The sequence below is a fragment of the Psammomys obesus genome, unplaced genomic scaffold (genome assembly GCF_907164565.1).
Source record: "Psammomys obesus unplaced genomic scaffold, mPsaObe1.curated_primary_1811, whole genome shotgun sequence".
Taxonomy (NCBI): Eukaryota; Metazoa; Chordata; class Mammalia; order Rodentia; family Muridae; genus Psammomys; species Psammomys obesus.
Genome location: NW_026591086.1, coordinates 16285446 through 16299653, shown reverse-complemented (window position 1 = coordinate 16299653; position 14208 = coordinate 16285446). Strand labels below are relative to the sequence as shown.

The 14208-nt window shown below is 42.2% G+C and overlaps 1 pseudogene; it reads right to left on the bottom strand.

Moving 5' to 3' along the window:
• Positions 1 to 11537: 11537 nt before the first annotated feature.
• LOC129678913 (kelch repeat and BTB domain-containing protein 7-like) lies at positions 11538 to 13005 on the bottom strand (annotated as a pseudogene).
• Between the last annotated feature and the right edge of the window lie 1203 nt (positions 13006 to 14208).

Below are 14208 nucleotides of genomic sequence, written 5' to 3'. Positions count from 1 at the left end.
TCTACCTGTTTTTAAATTTTGAGTAGTCTATTTGTCATATAGCTGAGGAATATGTATTGGTTCTTGACTCTTCTCAAAAAAAGTGGAATGAATGCTTTATAGTTCATCCACATTTTGCTCCTATAAAATACAATACTGAAGACATTAGCTAAGTCTGTTTTTGTTTGTTCTGAGATAGGGTCTCATTGTGTATTTCTGGCAGGTTTAGAACTCTACATAGACCTGGTTGGTGCTTACGGCAATCCTACCTATCTCTGCCTCCCACGTGCTAAGAATAAAGGCGTTTACCACTAGGCCTAGACGCTAGGTTTATTTTGAGGAGTAATGGTATTAGTGTGTTTATAAGGCACTTGGGACAATGCCTGTCAGATAGTAGCCCATATTCAGCTATTATTAATACTAAGAATATATACAGATGGACATAAAGTAATAAAAACTAAGAAGGACCAAATTCCTACCAACCAGTAGCATAACTTGGTCTTTTTCCTTGTCCCAGTTCTCTCACTTATACGCAACTTTCATATACAGTAGTGTTGAGAATGTGTATGCATCACTTTACAGCAGCAAATAAAGCTACTGGGGTTTAGCCCTCAAAATAGTTGAGTTCACTGGATAGTGATGGTAATGATGGTTATACAGGGTGAACGTAGTAGGGCAGGAGACATAGTTGAGTTATTGAGGGCTTGCCTACCATTCCTATAGCCCTAGATCAACCTCCGATTGTATCTAGTGATGCTCAACTGTATATGGGCTAGAAATTTGTCAGGAGGACCTTAGCGCACAGCCAGAGGCCCCTTTTTAGAAAGCCAGCTGTAGTTGGGAAATGGTGGTTCACGCCTTTAAACTCAGCACGTGGGAGGCAGAGGCAGGAAGATCTCTGAGTTCAAGTTTGAGACCGGACTGGTCCAGAGAGCAAATTCTTAGGACAGCCAGCGCTACACAGTGAAATCCTGTTTCAAAAATCGGAAACAAAAGCCAGCTATGGTGGCTTACTCTCTGTAGACAGTTTCCTGCCATCATCTCTATTGACGTACTTTTAAAATTTTGCTTTAACTTTTAAAAAAACTTTAAAAAATTTCAGGTGCATGTGAGCTAAGCATGGTGGTTGCAGGCCTGTAATCCCAGCACTCGGGGAGGCAGAGGCAGGTGGATCTCTGTGAGTTTGAGGCCAGCCTGGTCTACAAAGTGAGTCCAGGACAGCCAAGGCTACACAGAGAAACCCTGTCTCAAAAAAAAAAAAAAAAAAACAAAACAAAAAATTTTTATGTGTATGCCACATCTTTGTAGGGTATCCGAAGAGCTCCAAGGGGGTATTGGATTCCCTGAAGCTGGAGTCTTAGGCAGTTTACAGGTGCTGAAAACCACATTCAGGTCCTCTAGAAGAGCAGCAAGCTTTTTAAGCACACTCAGCCATTTCCCTAGCCCCTCAAGTACTTTTTTTTTTTTTTTTTTTTTTTAAGATTTATCTATTTTAGGTATGAGTGCTCTTCTGCATGTACACCAGAAGAGGGCATCAGATCCCAGTATGGATGGTTGTGAGCTACCGTGTGGGTGTTGGGAACTGAACTCAGGACCTCTGGAAGAGCAACCAGTGCTCCAAACCACTGAGCCATCTCTCTGCCACATGGGCTCCAGAGATCAAACTAGGACTGAACTCAGGTCATCAGATTTGGCAGCACGCACCTGCCGTTCTGGGCCACCTCACCCATCCCTATTGAGAACACTTTCTTTTTACACTTACTTTGTGTGTGTGTTACGGAGTGGGGAGGAGACATGCTGCAGCTTCAAACCAACCAGGAGCCATGATACCAATACTTCCTTCAAGGGCACACCCACAATGACCTAGCTCACATCCATTAAGACACATGGCAATTTTTTTTCCAAGTGTGTGTGTGTGTGTGTGTGTGTGTGTGTGTGTGTGTGTATGTGTGTGTGTGTAGACCAGGAAGGCCTTGACCTCAGAGATCTGCCTGCTTCTGCCTTCTGAGAGCTTATAATTGGACTTTCCTGGCTCCACCAGTGGTAAAAACAATGACACGGAGACTTTGGTATCATTTAAGCCTTTAGCTGGGCATATTCCCAGCTACCATCGAAACTTGACCTGACTCTTCTACCTGCTACCAGCCACATGGATAACTCTTCACACTCTCTGCCCCTCTTCAGGTCTTGTCTGTTCCCTTCCAAGTCTGCTTCTGAGTCTCCCACGCTTGTTTTATTTTCCCAGGGTCTCTCTCTCTCTCCTGGAAGTTCTACCCTCCACTTCCTGCTCCCGATACTGGCTGTCAGCTCTCTGATACAACCAATCAGTGTGAAGCTGCCTGATCTTCAAGTATCTCAGCAGCTGTAGAAGGACAAACATTTACAAACATAAAGCCAGTGAGAGGTCATAGAAATTACAGTAACAAAATCCTGCCAGCACTTAGCTCTCTGTACAGAGCTAACAACTGAAAATGCAGAGACATTCCTTCATACAAAGGGAAGGAGAGTTACCCCTACAAGTGCTTGGATTAAAGACATGAGCCACCACCTCCTGGCTTTACAGCCTGCTTTTTATATATCCCAGGACCTCCTGCCCAGGAATTGGTACTGCCTTCAAGGGCTTGAGTCTTCCCTACATCATTAATAAGATAGTCTCTCACAGACGTGTCCACAGCCCAATCTCTTGTAAGCAAACCCTCAATTGATACTCCCTTCTCAGGCGACTCTAGGCTGTGACAAGTTGACGGGTAGAGCTAACTAGGGTAATAATTAAACCAAATCATTGTATAAGCCACGTCATTAACAGCAGCACAAAAATTGGGCAAGAAATTAAATTTTGAATAGACTTATAGCTAGTGATTTGAGTTTCCATGGGGTGGTGGCAGGGGCAGGGGGGAGCAATTAGATGACACGCACACACACCTACAAAAACAAGCACAGAAAATGGTGGAATGTTGCTAAATAGCCTAGTTTGCTCTACGAAGTTACCCATTTGCACCATTAATAATAATTAATAATCCAGTATCTACTGTTTTCTTAAGAGAGGCAACATTTTAAAATAAAGTCCTTGACAGACGGTGGCGTGTCATGCCTTTAATCACAGCTCTAGGAGGCAGAGGCAGGTGATTCTCTGTTTGAGTCACAGTTTGAGGCCAGCCTGGTCTAAAGAGCAAGTTCCAGGACAGCCAGAACTATACAGAGAAACCCTGTCTCAAAATAATAATAATAGTAATGTCCACATTGTTATTTTCTTTTTAAAATTTTATTTATATATTAATTTATTACAATTTATTCACTTTGTATCCCTGCTGTAGCCCCCTCCCTTGTCTCCTCCCAGTCCCACCCACCCTTCCTCTTCTCCCCCTAAGTCCTTTCCCTAGTCCTCTGATAGAGGAGGTCCTCCTCCCCTTCTATCAGACCCTAGCTTATCAGGTCTCATCAAGGCTGGCTGCATCATCTTTCTCTGTGTTATTTTATTCTTGAGACATGGTCTCCCTGTGTAGTCCTGGGTAGCCTGAAACTCACTATATAGACCAGGCTAGCCCTGAATTCATAAAGATCCAATTGCTTCTGCCTCCCGAGTGCTGCTGTTGCAAGGATTTCTCTGAAATAAGCTCTCTGACACCACTAAGAGTGGAAGTGAGGAGGTCTCACTGGTAGACCAAAGCCAAGAGAGCTCTTGAAAAGCTTCCAGCTTGAACCTAGTTTGCTTCTAATGTTTATATGCTAAAGCAACAATGTGGGGTGAGACAGAAGATAAATAAATAGAATCACAAGTACTAGTTAACCTGGGAACTTTTGGTTATCAAAGGCATACGTAACAGTTACTGATGTAAGCTTTTGTGGTCAGCCTGCTATGAGCAACAATCTATCGTTTGAGCTGCTTCTCTACATCATTCTGTTACAGCTAGCGAGTGAAGTCACCCTTGGCAATCGGTACTACAAGTAGGGCTTTAAAGTAACCACGAAGTAAATCAGTATCTAATAATCGCTCTTTTCTTCTTATTCTACTTCATTTGAGATTAAAGGTGTGCACCACACCATGCCCAGCCTCCATGTTTCTTAAAATCAACAAGTGGGAAGATCAGCTGGGTGCCTTCTCTGTTTCTCTGAGCTAACAGGCTTTCACCCTAGCACCTGGTTCCTGAGATGCTATTGGTAAAATCGGACAATTGAGATGAAAAACAGCAACCTTTTGGTTCTTTAAAGCTCAATAAAACTTAAAAAAAAAAACATATTTATACATTGAGAAAGGGAAAGATGTTGTTATTGAGAATGGGAAAATTTTGTTAAAACAACATCTCAATAGACAAGGTAATGGCTGAAGTTATTTATGGTTTGGACTGTGAAATGTCCCCCATTAATTCCTGCTTGGAAATGTGATCTGCAGCTGGTGATGCTATTCTGTTAGGACTAGAAACATTCTCAACAGGAGGCCTGTCAGAGTTCTGGCCTGAGCTGTTTCCTGGTCTACAGAGACAAAGCAAGCAGCCCTCCACTCCCACTGCCACAGAAGTTGGTATCCTAGCCATGCCTTTCCTTCTATGACGGGAACCAAAAGCCAGAATAAAGCCCCCTATGCTAAAATTGCTTTTGAAATCTATTATCTTGTCACAGTGTGAGAACTAATGCAGCTACTTTGTATATTACCCTTTGGACCCCTAGTCCTATTCCTTATTTGACAAGTTTTGTATGTTTGTTTGTTTGTTTTATTTACTGTGTATGAGTGTTTTGCCTGCATGGATTAAAGGCGCTCTGTTTGCATGCAGTACCGGAGGAGGCCAGAGGAGGTCTCTGCGACTGGAGTTAAAGATGCTTGTATGTGGGCGCTGAGACCCAAACGCAATTCCTCTGTTAAGAGTAGCCAGTGCTCTTAACTCCTGAACTCCTCTCTCCAGCGCCCACCCCCGAACCCCCGGTATTTGGGTTAACTGCAATCTGAGTTAAGCTTGTCCAAATACAAGCATTTATTCTACTCATTTAAAATTTTTATGTTTAAGTTTTATGTCGAGACCTGTTCTTTGTACCATAGCTGGTGCCATTTTGTATTCGGCATCCATCTTTGTTATAAGGTGATATTAACTTACTTCGTAGAAATAGCTGGTCATAGCTAATACTAACAAGCCCTGCCAGAAGGTCATAGTAACCTACAATAACAGATCCTGTCAGAGGCTCAAGTTAACCTTATATTTTACTATGACTCGTGTTCTGTTATCTCCATACTTGGCTTAACTCTGTTTGCACTCCATGTTTTGGCACTTGGCTGTACTCTGGTTATACTCTGGCAAACCCTAACCACTGCTTCACTTACCTCACTTGAGACCAATCAGCTCAAAGGTTAGCTGACAATACTTTGTCTAGTTGGCCAAAGTATATTACAGTGTATCACTGCCTCCAGCCCTTGTCTTCTGCACTTAATTTTCCTATAAAAAGACTGCCCTAAGAACAGGTTGATGTCACAGACTCCTTTCTGTGACCCTGATTTTGATCAGCTTAGAACAGGCCTTCAATAAACCATCCTTATCTGACTGAGATTGGTGTCTGAGTGTTTTGTATGGCTATTCTGGACTACAACATTTTACATACATGCATACATACATACATACATGTATCATAAGTGTGCAGTGTCCTTGGAGGTCAGAGAGAACATCAGATTCTCCAGAACTGGAGTTACAAGTAAATACCATTTGTAGGTAGTAGAACTGATCCCAGGTCCTCTGTAAGAGTTCTTACCCACTGAGCCATCTCTCTAGCCCTTAAGTCATTCTAAATCTTACAAGTATTAATCCTGCACATAATGCTGCATTTGCACATCTGCTGAAACATGTGCTTATTAATTTTAAAAAATGAAGACTAGGGAGCTTTATTGTGAAAAGGATTTTAACACTGGTAGCTGTGTCATGCAATACAGTAAGCAGAACTACTGAATTAAAAAGTTGAGTAACCCAAGTTTTAGTAAGTTTTATTGATAGTAATAACCAGTTACAAGTATTAACATACAATTTAATGCACTAATTGGTAATTAGCCAAATAAAGTCATTCATCTATAAAACAATATATACATCTATAAAAACACTCATAAAGTCATCTATAAAACAATATATAAAGTCACTCATCTATAAAACAGTAATTCACAAATGTATCACTGTTTCAGGATATTGGATTCCATTGTGAACCCTGAGATTGTGAACTATAAAAACCTGTTTCTTGTTTGGTGTGGCTCAGCCCTAACACACCTCTAACCCAAGAGCTTTCTGTTTACTGTGAACAAGTACTTGAGTATGGCTTATCCCTAGCACACACCTTTAATCCAAGAACTTTCTGTACAGAGGATTAAATAAAGTTAACCTTAGGTCAAGAGGTGGAGCAAGAAACCAGCTGACAGGAAGTAAACAGAAAGAATGGTCTTTGAGTTGAAGGATATTTAAGACAGTGTGGAGGAGAAGGGGCTTTTGGCTTTTTCCTTTTGGGAAGTCAGCTGCATAGAAAGATCAGCTGGGTGCTTTCTCTGCCTCTCTGAGCTAGTAGGTTTTCACCCCAGCATCTGACTCCTGAGTCTTTATTGGTAAAATTGAACGTTTGGTATTTTTCTTGCTTTAAAACAACATATCACAAAACTAAAATTTTTCCTTAAAAAAACTTCATTGTAAACCAATATATTAATAATGTTTAACCTAGGGATTCATATCAAAAGTTTGCAGATTCTTAAGTGACAAACTGAAATTCTTTTATACAACAGTTTGCAAACCCTAGTTGTTTAGAGGTATAATCTGATTAAGACATTTTCCTTATCAGTTGTCTAGTTAGAGTTTTATTGATGTGAAGAGACACCATGACCACAGCAATGCTTATAATGGAAAGTACTTAATTGGGGCTGGCTTACAGTTCAGAGATTAAGTCTATTATTCACATGGTAGGAAGCATGGCAGCATGTAGGCAGACATGATGCTGGCGAGGTACAGTCAGCAGGAAGAAAAAGTGACACTAGGCCTGACTTGAGTTTTTGAGACCTCAAAGTCCAGCCCCAGTAACACATTTCCTCCAAGAAGGCCAAATCCTAACAGTTCTACTCCCTATGGGCCTATGGGTGTCAGTTTTATTCAAACCACCACACCAACCTTGTGGAACAAAAAACTGGCTTGGGGATATAACTCAGACGTAGAGAATCTGCCTAGCATTTTATGAAGCCCTGCTTGGCTCATGATAAACATGCATACACATGCACATATCCCCCAAGAACTTAATGGGGGTGGGGAACTGGCCATTAAATAACATCATAGGGAATGAGCATTCTGTGTTAAAAGCAGTGTTTACAACACCCCAAATGAAATGAAATGTAGATATTCAAAGGCAACTAATGCACATTTGTCCTTTTGAGAAAACATACTAATATACTGCTGGGGCAAGAATTTTATAGAATATAAATTATTAATAATATAAATTGTAATATACAGTTATCAAAAATGTTAAAGTGTCTTTTATTCTTTTGTGTCTCCCTCTTTCCATTTTCATACTATGATGCTTCATTCAAAGGTTTAGTTCCTTATCCTGGAACACATTCCTCTGTCTTCTGCCAGGGTATAAAAAAATGTGAGCATTTTGTCCCTGGGTAATTAACACTGAAGATTTAGAAAGTTATAGAATGAGAATTAAGGAAAGTAATGCTGAGTAGAGGACTGAAGGAAGAGCTCAGTCAGGAAAACACTTGGCAAGCAAGCAGGGGTTCCCAAGTTAGAGGTCCAGAACTCAGGTAAAGAAGCTTGTAATCCCTAATACTAGGAGTTGGAGACAGGTAGATTCTGGAGTATACTGTCCAGCCAGCCTAGTCTGTAAGGTGAGCTCCAGGCCAATGAGAGATCCTGTCTAACAAAACAAGTTGTATAGCACCTGAAGAGCACCCACGACTGCCCAATGGCCTCCACATGCATGTGCACACATGTGGCCCTCCCATACACGCATACACATACAAAAAAATTAAAGCAAAACATCTGCTCATGTTATCATGTTCAGGTGTCACGACAATTTTGTAATAACTGTCAAGTGATAAACACATTTTTATGCATTTAGTCTATTTCTAGGTTTTCCCTTATAGTACCATAACAAAACAAAGACTAGAGAAACAGAATACAATTAAAGAGGAACATGGAACTGAAATACTTTAGAAGCGCTTCAGAGAAACATTTTCACTACTCTCCTCAAATGGCACCACCCCATTATATTCCTTAACTGCCAACTTTTGAATATTTTCAAGCTTATAGTAAGAATATTCAGTATCCTAAAGGGGAAAAAAAAGGCTGAGCATAGTAGCACATGTCTATAATTGGAGTACTCTGGAAGACAGGAAAAGAAGATCTCAATTTGAAAACAGCCCAGGATACAAAACAAGACCTTGTCTCCAAAAAACAGAAGCCCAACAGAACATTTGAATGTTACAGAAAACGGTTCTATATAGAGCTTTAAATTTCAAAGTTCTTTGTGGGAATTTGATTCCACAGTTGGGAACTATAACTGTTGATCTCAACAAAATATGCAATTTATCTTAAAAAAAAAAAACCAGTATTACTTGACAAAATAGTAAATATAATATTGTTTCTTTGCTGGGGGTAGTGGCACACACCTATTTTCCCAAACACTTGGGAAACTAACTCAAGGAATCACCCAAGCTCAGGAGTTCCAAGTTACCCTGAGCAAAATATCAAGCCACCCATCTCAAAAAACAATAAACAAAAACCAGAAACATTATTTCTTGCTGGAGATCCTAAGATGTAAAAAAATATATATATTTTAGGAATCACATAATTTTTCATGACAGGACAATAAAAATGTACACAATTATGTCTAGTGAAAAAAAGGATTGTTCTTATGACTCAGTGAAGCAGTATTATCAGGTTAAGACAAAAAATAAAAAAAGGTTAGCAACTTACTTTTTTAAAAGTATCACAGGTAGAACTGGAAACAATATTTGAATATCCTTTTAGATGAAAATTGGTCATTTTTCCAAATACATATTTTTGTATTCCAAAATTAAATTTATTTACAAGCAGGGTTTTCTTTTTGTTGTTGCTGTTTCTACTTTCAGTGAGCTATCAACCATTTCATACATTATAAACATTTGGATATATATATATCCAAATACATACACACACACACATCACACACATATATAGAGAAACAGAAAAATATGTATATTATTTTATATAACATATATAAAAATACATATAAACATATGTCTATACTACACATATATGTAACTGAGAGACCAAAAAATTAAATACTAGCTTTTGGGGGGTATTGGTTTAAAGTTTAAAGCGCAAGCCTGAACAAAGGCCAGACAGGTGGAGACGCGTACAGCCACCTGCAGGAAGCAACCAGCCTTACTGCATTCTTTTCCTGCCCACTAGAGATACAGTTGCTAGGAAACCAAACAAGGGAAGCCAGACCATTAATGGTTTGGGGACCTTCCTTTAGCCAATCAATTCAAAATGCAACATCCCCTTTTGTGTTTCAAGCAATAGATGCGTGCCAGGCAGGAATTCCCCTGCTTTAGGCTCACTGGGAGGGACTGGAATCTTTAAATCAACCACCTAACCTGAGCAGGAGGCTACCTGCTCTCAATATCTATAGCAGTGAGAGTGTGTGAGCCCGAGCTATAGCTTGTAATAAAAAGATCCTCATGTGTTTGCAACAGACTCAAAATTTCTGGTGGTCTTTTGGGGTCTCAGGAATCGAACACTACCCACTTGAGGACTCATCCAGGATCCCCAAGACCTCCCAGGATCCCTGAGCAGAAGGATCAGAATCCCAGGTAAGTTCTTTTGTCTTGGGCAAGTTCTGTCTCTGTTCTGTCATTCTGTGTATTTTTGAGATATCAAGATGGTACACTTTCAATAAACTCCCTTATAGTTTCATAAGGTACCTCTCTCAAGCACTTTTGAGAGACCAAAGAATTAAAAATTAGGTTTTTTTTTAAATTAATTAATTTATTTTTTTTTTATTGGTTTAAAGTTTAAAGCACAAACCTGAACAAAGGTCAGACAGGTGGAGACGTGTCCAGCCACCTGTGGGAGGAACCAGGCTTACTGCATTCTTTTCTTGCCCACTAGAGATACTGTTGCTAAGAAACCGGCCCAGATAACTCTTCTACCCTAGGACAGCCAAACAAAGAAAATTAGCCAATCAGTTTAAAATGCAACATCCCCTTTGTGTTTCAACCAATAGATGCTTGCCAGGCAGGAATTCCCCTGCTTTGGGCATGCTGGAAGGGACTGAGACCTTTAAATGACCCACCTACTCTGCTGCCATCCGTGAGGGTATGAGCCCAAGCTCTAGCTTGTAATAAAAAGATACTCGCGTGTTTTGCAACAGACTTGATTCCTGTCGGTCTTTTGGGGGCTCACGATCGGGCACAACACATTCTACAGCACTGTAACACCAAATCTTGCTGGTCTTGTAAATTTCACTGATATGCTACCTACCATACAAAACATCATAAAAAGAACTTGAACTTTCTCTATTTGAGTCCAACTCACCCAATCTGCCTAGTCCCAAATTATCTCTTCTTCTTCAGCCAGGAAACCGACTAGGTTCAAAGCAGAGCAGAAAGGCTACACATGGGCTGAGAGGAAAACAAAAACAAACTCAAAAATAGGGTCAAAGTTCAGCAGGCCTAATGTAATACCTGTATTAATCTACTGGTTTTCTCTGTCATATTTATACAATCCACTAGGGGGTACATGAGGTGATAAGCAACAATTTTTGGTCATGTGTGATAATCCCACTGGTCCGTAATAACATAATATTAATTTATCTCTATTGTGATGACCTTCCTTCACATTTACAAAGGTGTCACCCTGTATTCTCAATTGTTAATTCTGTGCCAGCAGAGATTTAAGTACTGTATTTAATTTATAATTCAATACAATTGCAATTGTATTTAATCGTATTTCTATGGCCCACTACCAGTTTTCTATTTGTAAATGCTTGTCCTTCCTCACCAGCCAAAGAGCAACTCATAAGAGATGGATTGGGTGTTGTCCTGCTGCTGATTGGTTCAGACAGGAATAGGAATGTGGCTTTTTGTGTAATAAAGAGCTGATGGCACAGACCTGGGGTAGGAAGTACAGGCGGGACTTGCAGGCAGAGATGAAAGAGACGAACAGAAAAGAGAGGGAATGGAGCTGGAAAGCAGGCAGTGAGAAACACACAGAGAGATGGAATGCCAGAGAAGTCAGGATAAGTTTAGACCGTTAGGTGAGAGGACCAGTAAAGGGCCAACAGCTTTAACCTACAGAGAAGTCGCCATGTCTTAATTAAACCACAAGTGGGATTTGCAAAAGCCCCAAAATATGTCTCCATTCTGCACTAAGTGTAATGTAGATTTTTATGACTGGGATGTCACAGATACAATAGATCTCATAAGTGAATACAAAGGCTTTCCAAAAGCCCCTGAGATTCAGAGAAACACACTTCAGCCACTTATTACAGCTTAGATCACAACAGAACAAATTTACCGCAGAGAGCATATAATTACATTAGGTGAAAGAATATAAAGGGATGCATTAGTTGTGCCACTTGTTCCTCTGAACACTGTAGGATGCCACTTCTTTTTAATTTACCTCCAGTAATGGGGTCTCTCCCACCCAAGATGTAAATGAAGCCATTCAGATAAGTCACACCCATGCCCTCCTAACACAGGAAGCAGTCTGCCAGTTGATACCAACTATTTTGGGCTGGTTTATACACCCATAGGTCTTTCCTGGGCTGGGCAGCGAGATAGATGCCACGGTCTGGAGAGATACAGACAGCTAAGGCTGAGACAGTTCTAGTGTGCGCAAGGCAAGTCACAAGCAAAGGCGATTTGCAAATTTCCCCAGAGTATGGGTTACAACAGAAAAATCGATGTTTGAGGTGTCCAGAGAAGATTATCATTCTCTTGGCACACATACCCAACCTTTGGGGTAGATTTTCTTCTGCAGGGACAAGAGTACTGCTGGTGCTGTTGTCATCATTGTTATTGCTGCTGCTGCTGCTGCTGCTTGGCACTCCCACCAGAGCCTTGCACCAAAACGCTGCTGCAGGAGGGCCCCTTCAATTAGGTCCAGGCAGTATTTCTTCACAATAGGCTTGTTGAGTAGCCCTCCCAAGTAGTCCTGATCTTCTGCGGGGAAGTGTGCCCAGCGAACACACTTGAAGACTTCTGCAGCACTGGGGCCCCGCTCTTTGGGAGCAGCCTCGAGCCACTGCACTGCCACGTGACACACAGTCTTCTCACTCTCCACGTCCAGGCTGTCTAGGCGCAGGACGGCCTGCAGCTGGGCCAGGGTCAGGTCCGCCAGCGTCTCCTCCCGGATGGAGCCCATCCTGCTGAGCTGCTTGAAGTTGTGAGCTATGAAGGACTGCGCCTGAGACCGCAGCTTGTGATGGTCAAAGGCATCGGCGAACTTGAGGATGGCAGTGCAGTTGGTCAGGTCAAGGCGGCGAGCCAGGAAGGAAGCACAGGCTTCGCGTACGTACTCCAGCTGGAGCATGTCCGAGGCCGCGTACAGCCGCTGCACGTTGGCCTCACTGAGGGACACGCGGCCGGTGTAGCAGTAGTCCACCAGGACCTCGAAGGACTCGGCATCCACGTCGTGGATGGTCACGCTGGCCTGCTGGCTCTCGTACATGCCGCCGGTGAACATGCTCTTGAAGTAGGGACACGCCGCGGCCAGCATGTTGCGGTTGCACGAGAACAGGCGCCCCGTGCCAGGCCCGCTGCCGGGAGTCACCACCTCGATGGTCACATCACACAGCAGCCGCGCGTCGTAGAAAGACTTGAGCTGGGCCAGGAGGGCTGCAGAGTGGGCCGTGTCCTTTAATTCCTCCGGGCCCGTGAAGAAGGCCGACACCGAGGGCTTGGAAATCCTCTTGGGCCGCCTGCCGCCGCGGGGACTGGCGAGGCGGCGAGAGCACGGGGCGTCTTCCCGGGACTGCATGGTGGAGATGGCGGCGGGGCGCCGAGGGTGAGAACGGCTGCAGACGCCCGGCTCCTCCCCGACGCCGACACAGAGGGCCAGCCTCCTCAGGCCAGCACGGGCTCCACCGCAAAAAGTCTCCAGCTACCCATCGGGAATACATTGCAGGTTGCTTTTCGCGCCTCGGGGCATGACGGGAGCTTTCAGGTGCTGCAGATGCTTTGCATGTTGGGAGTTGTAGTTCATCTAATGTCTCAAGCCTTTCTGGCTTTTTATTGTTTTCAGGCTGTACTACAAAGCGCCAGCTCTCTTGAGATTTACTTTAGGATTTAGAATTTATGGTTTGGAAGCATCATTAATTGCTGTGTTTCTAATATGTGTTTGGTTTTTCTTTTGTGAAAGAGCAATAATAGCATTTGATGAGATTGTATGAGGCCAGCCTGATCTAGAAAGCGAGTCCAGGACAGCCAAGGCTACACAGAGAGACCCTGTCTTGGAGGGGAAGAAAAAAAAAAGATTGTATGATGATTAAATGAGCTACATTGCATTGGATATAGAACGCTTAGTAGTTTGTTGTTGTTGTTGTTTTGTTTTACAAAACGATAAACAGAACATGCTATTCATGGAATATAAAAGCAGAGAGTTTGTTTTTCATCCAGTATTTTATTAGAAATTATTTAACACTGATTTAACACTGATTTAACACGAGTCCATAGCGGGGGGGGGGGGGAATCTTCAAGTTTCTTCAGAAATGTTTCTGGCTCGTTTGGCTCGTTTGACTAGATTCTATTTTTAGAACAGTTTTAGCCTTGTAGGAAAATTGAATGAACAGGAAGGTCGGGAAACTCCAAACATCCATGTCTCACAGTTTTATCCATTAATACCTGTCTTAATGCCCTGCATTAGTGCAAGATTTGTTAGAGTGTATGAATGATTACTGATGCTAAAGTTTACAGTCTGTACAGAAGTTCACCCTTTGTGTTGAACTGTTTGTGCTTGACAATTTCATAAAGTCTGTCCACCATTACAGAATCATACAAAGTGGCTTCAGTGACAGAAATCCCTTTCTTCCACCCTTTTCAGTCCTCTCTCCCTAAACCGTGATAACCACGGACCTCCACTCCTATGCTGGAGACTGAAGCCAGGATCTGAGGCATGTTCCGAAAGTGCTCTGTTTCCAACTGCACCACCAGTCCAACCACTGACCTGTTTTTGCTGCTATTGTTTTGAGAATTACTTAGACCATGATATTCCTCTTGAAGACCAGACTTAATTC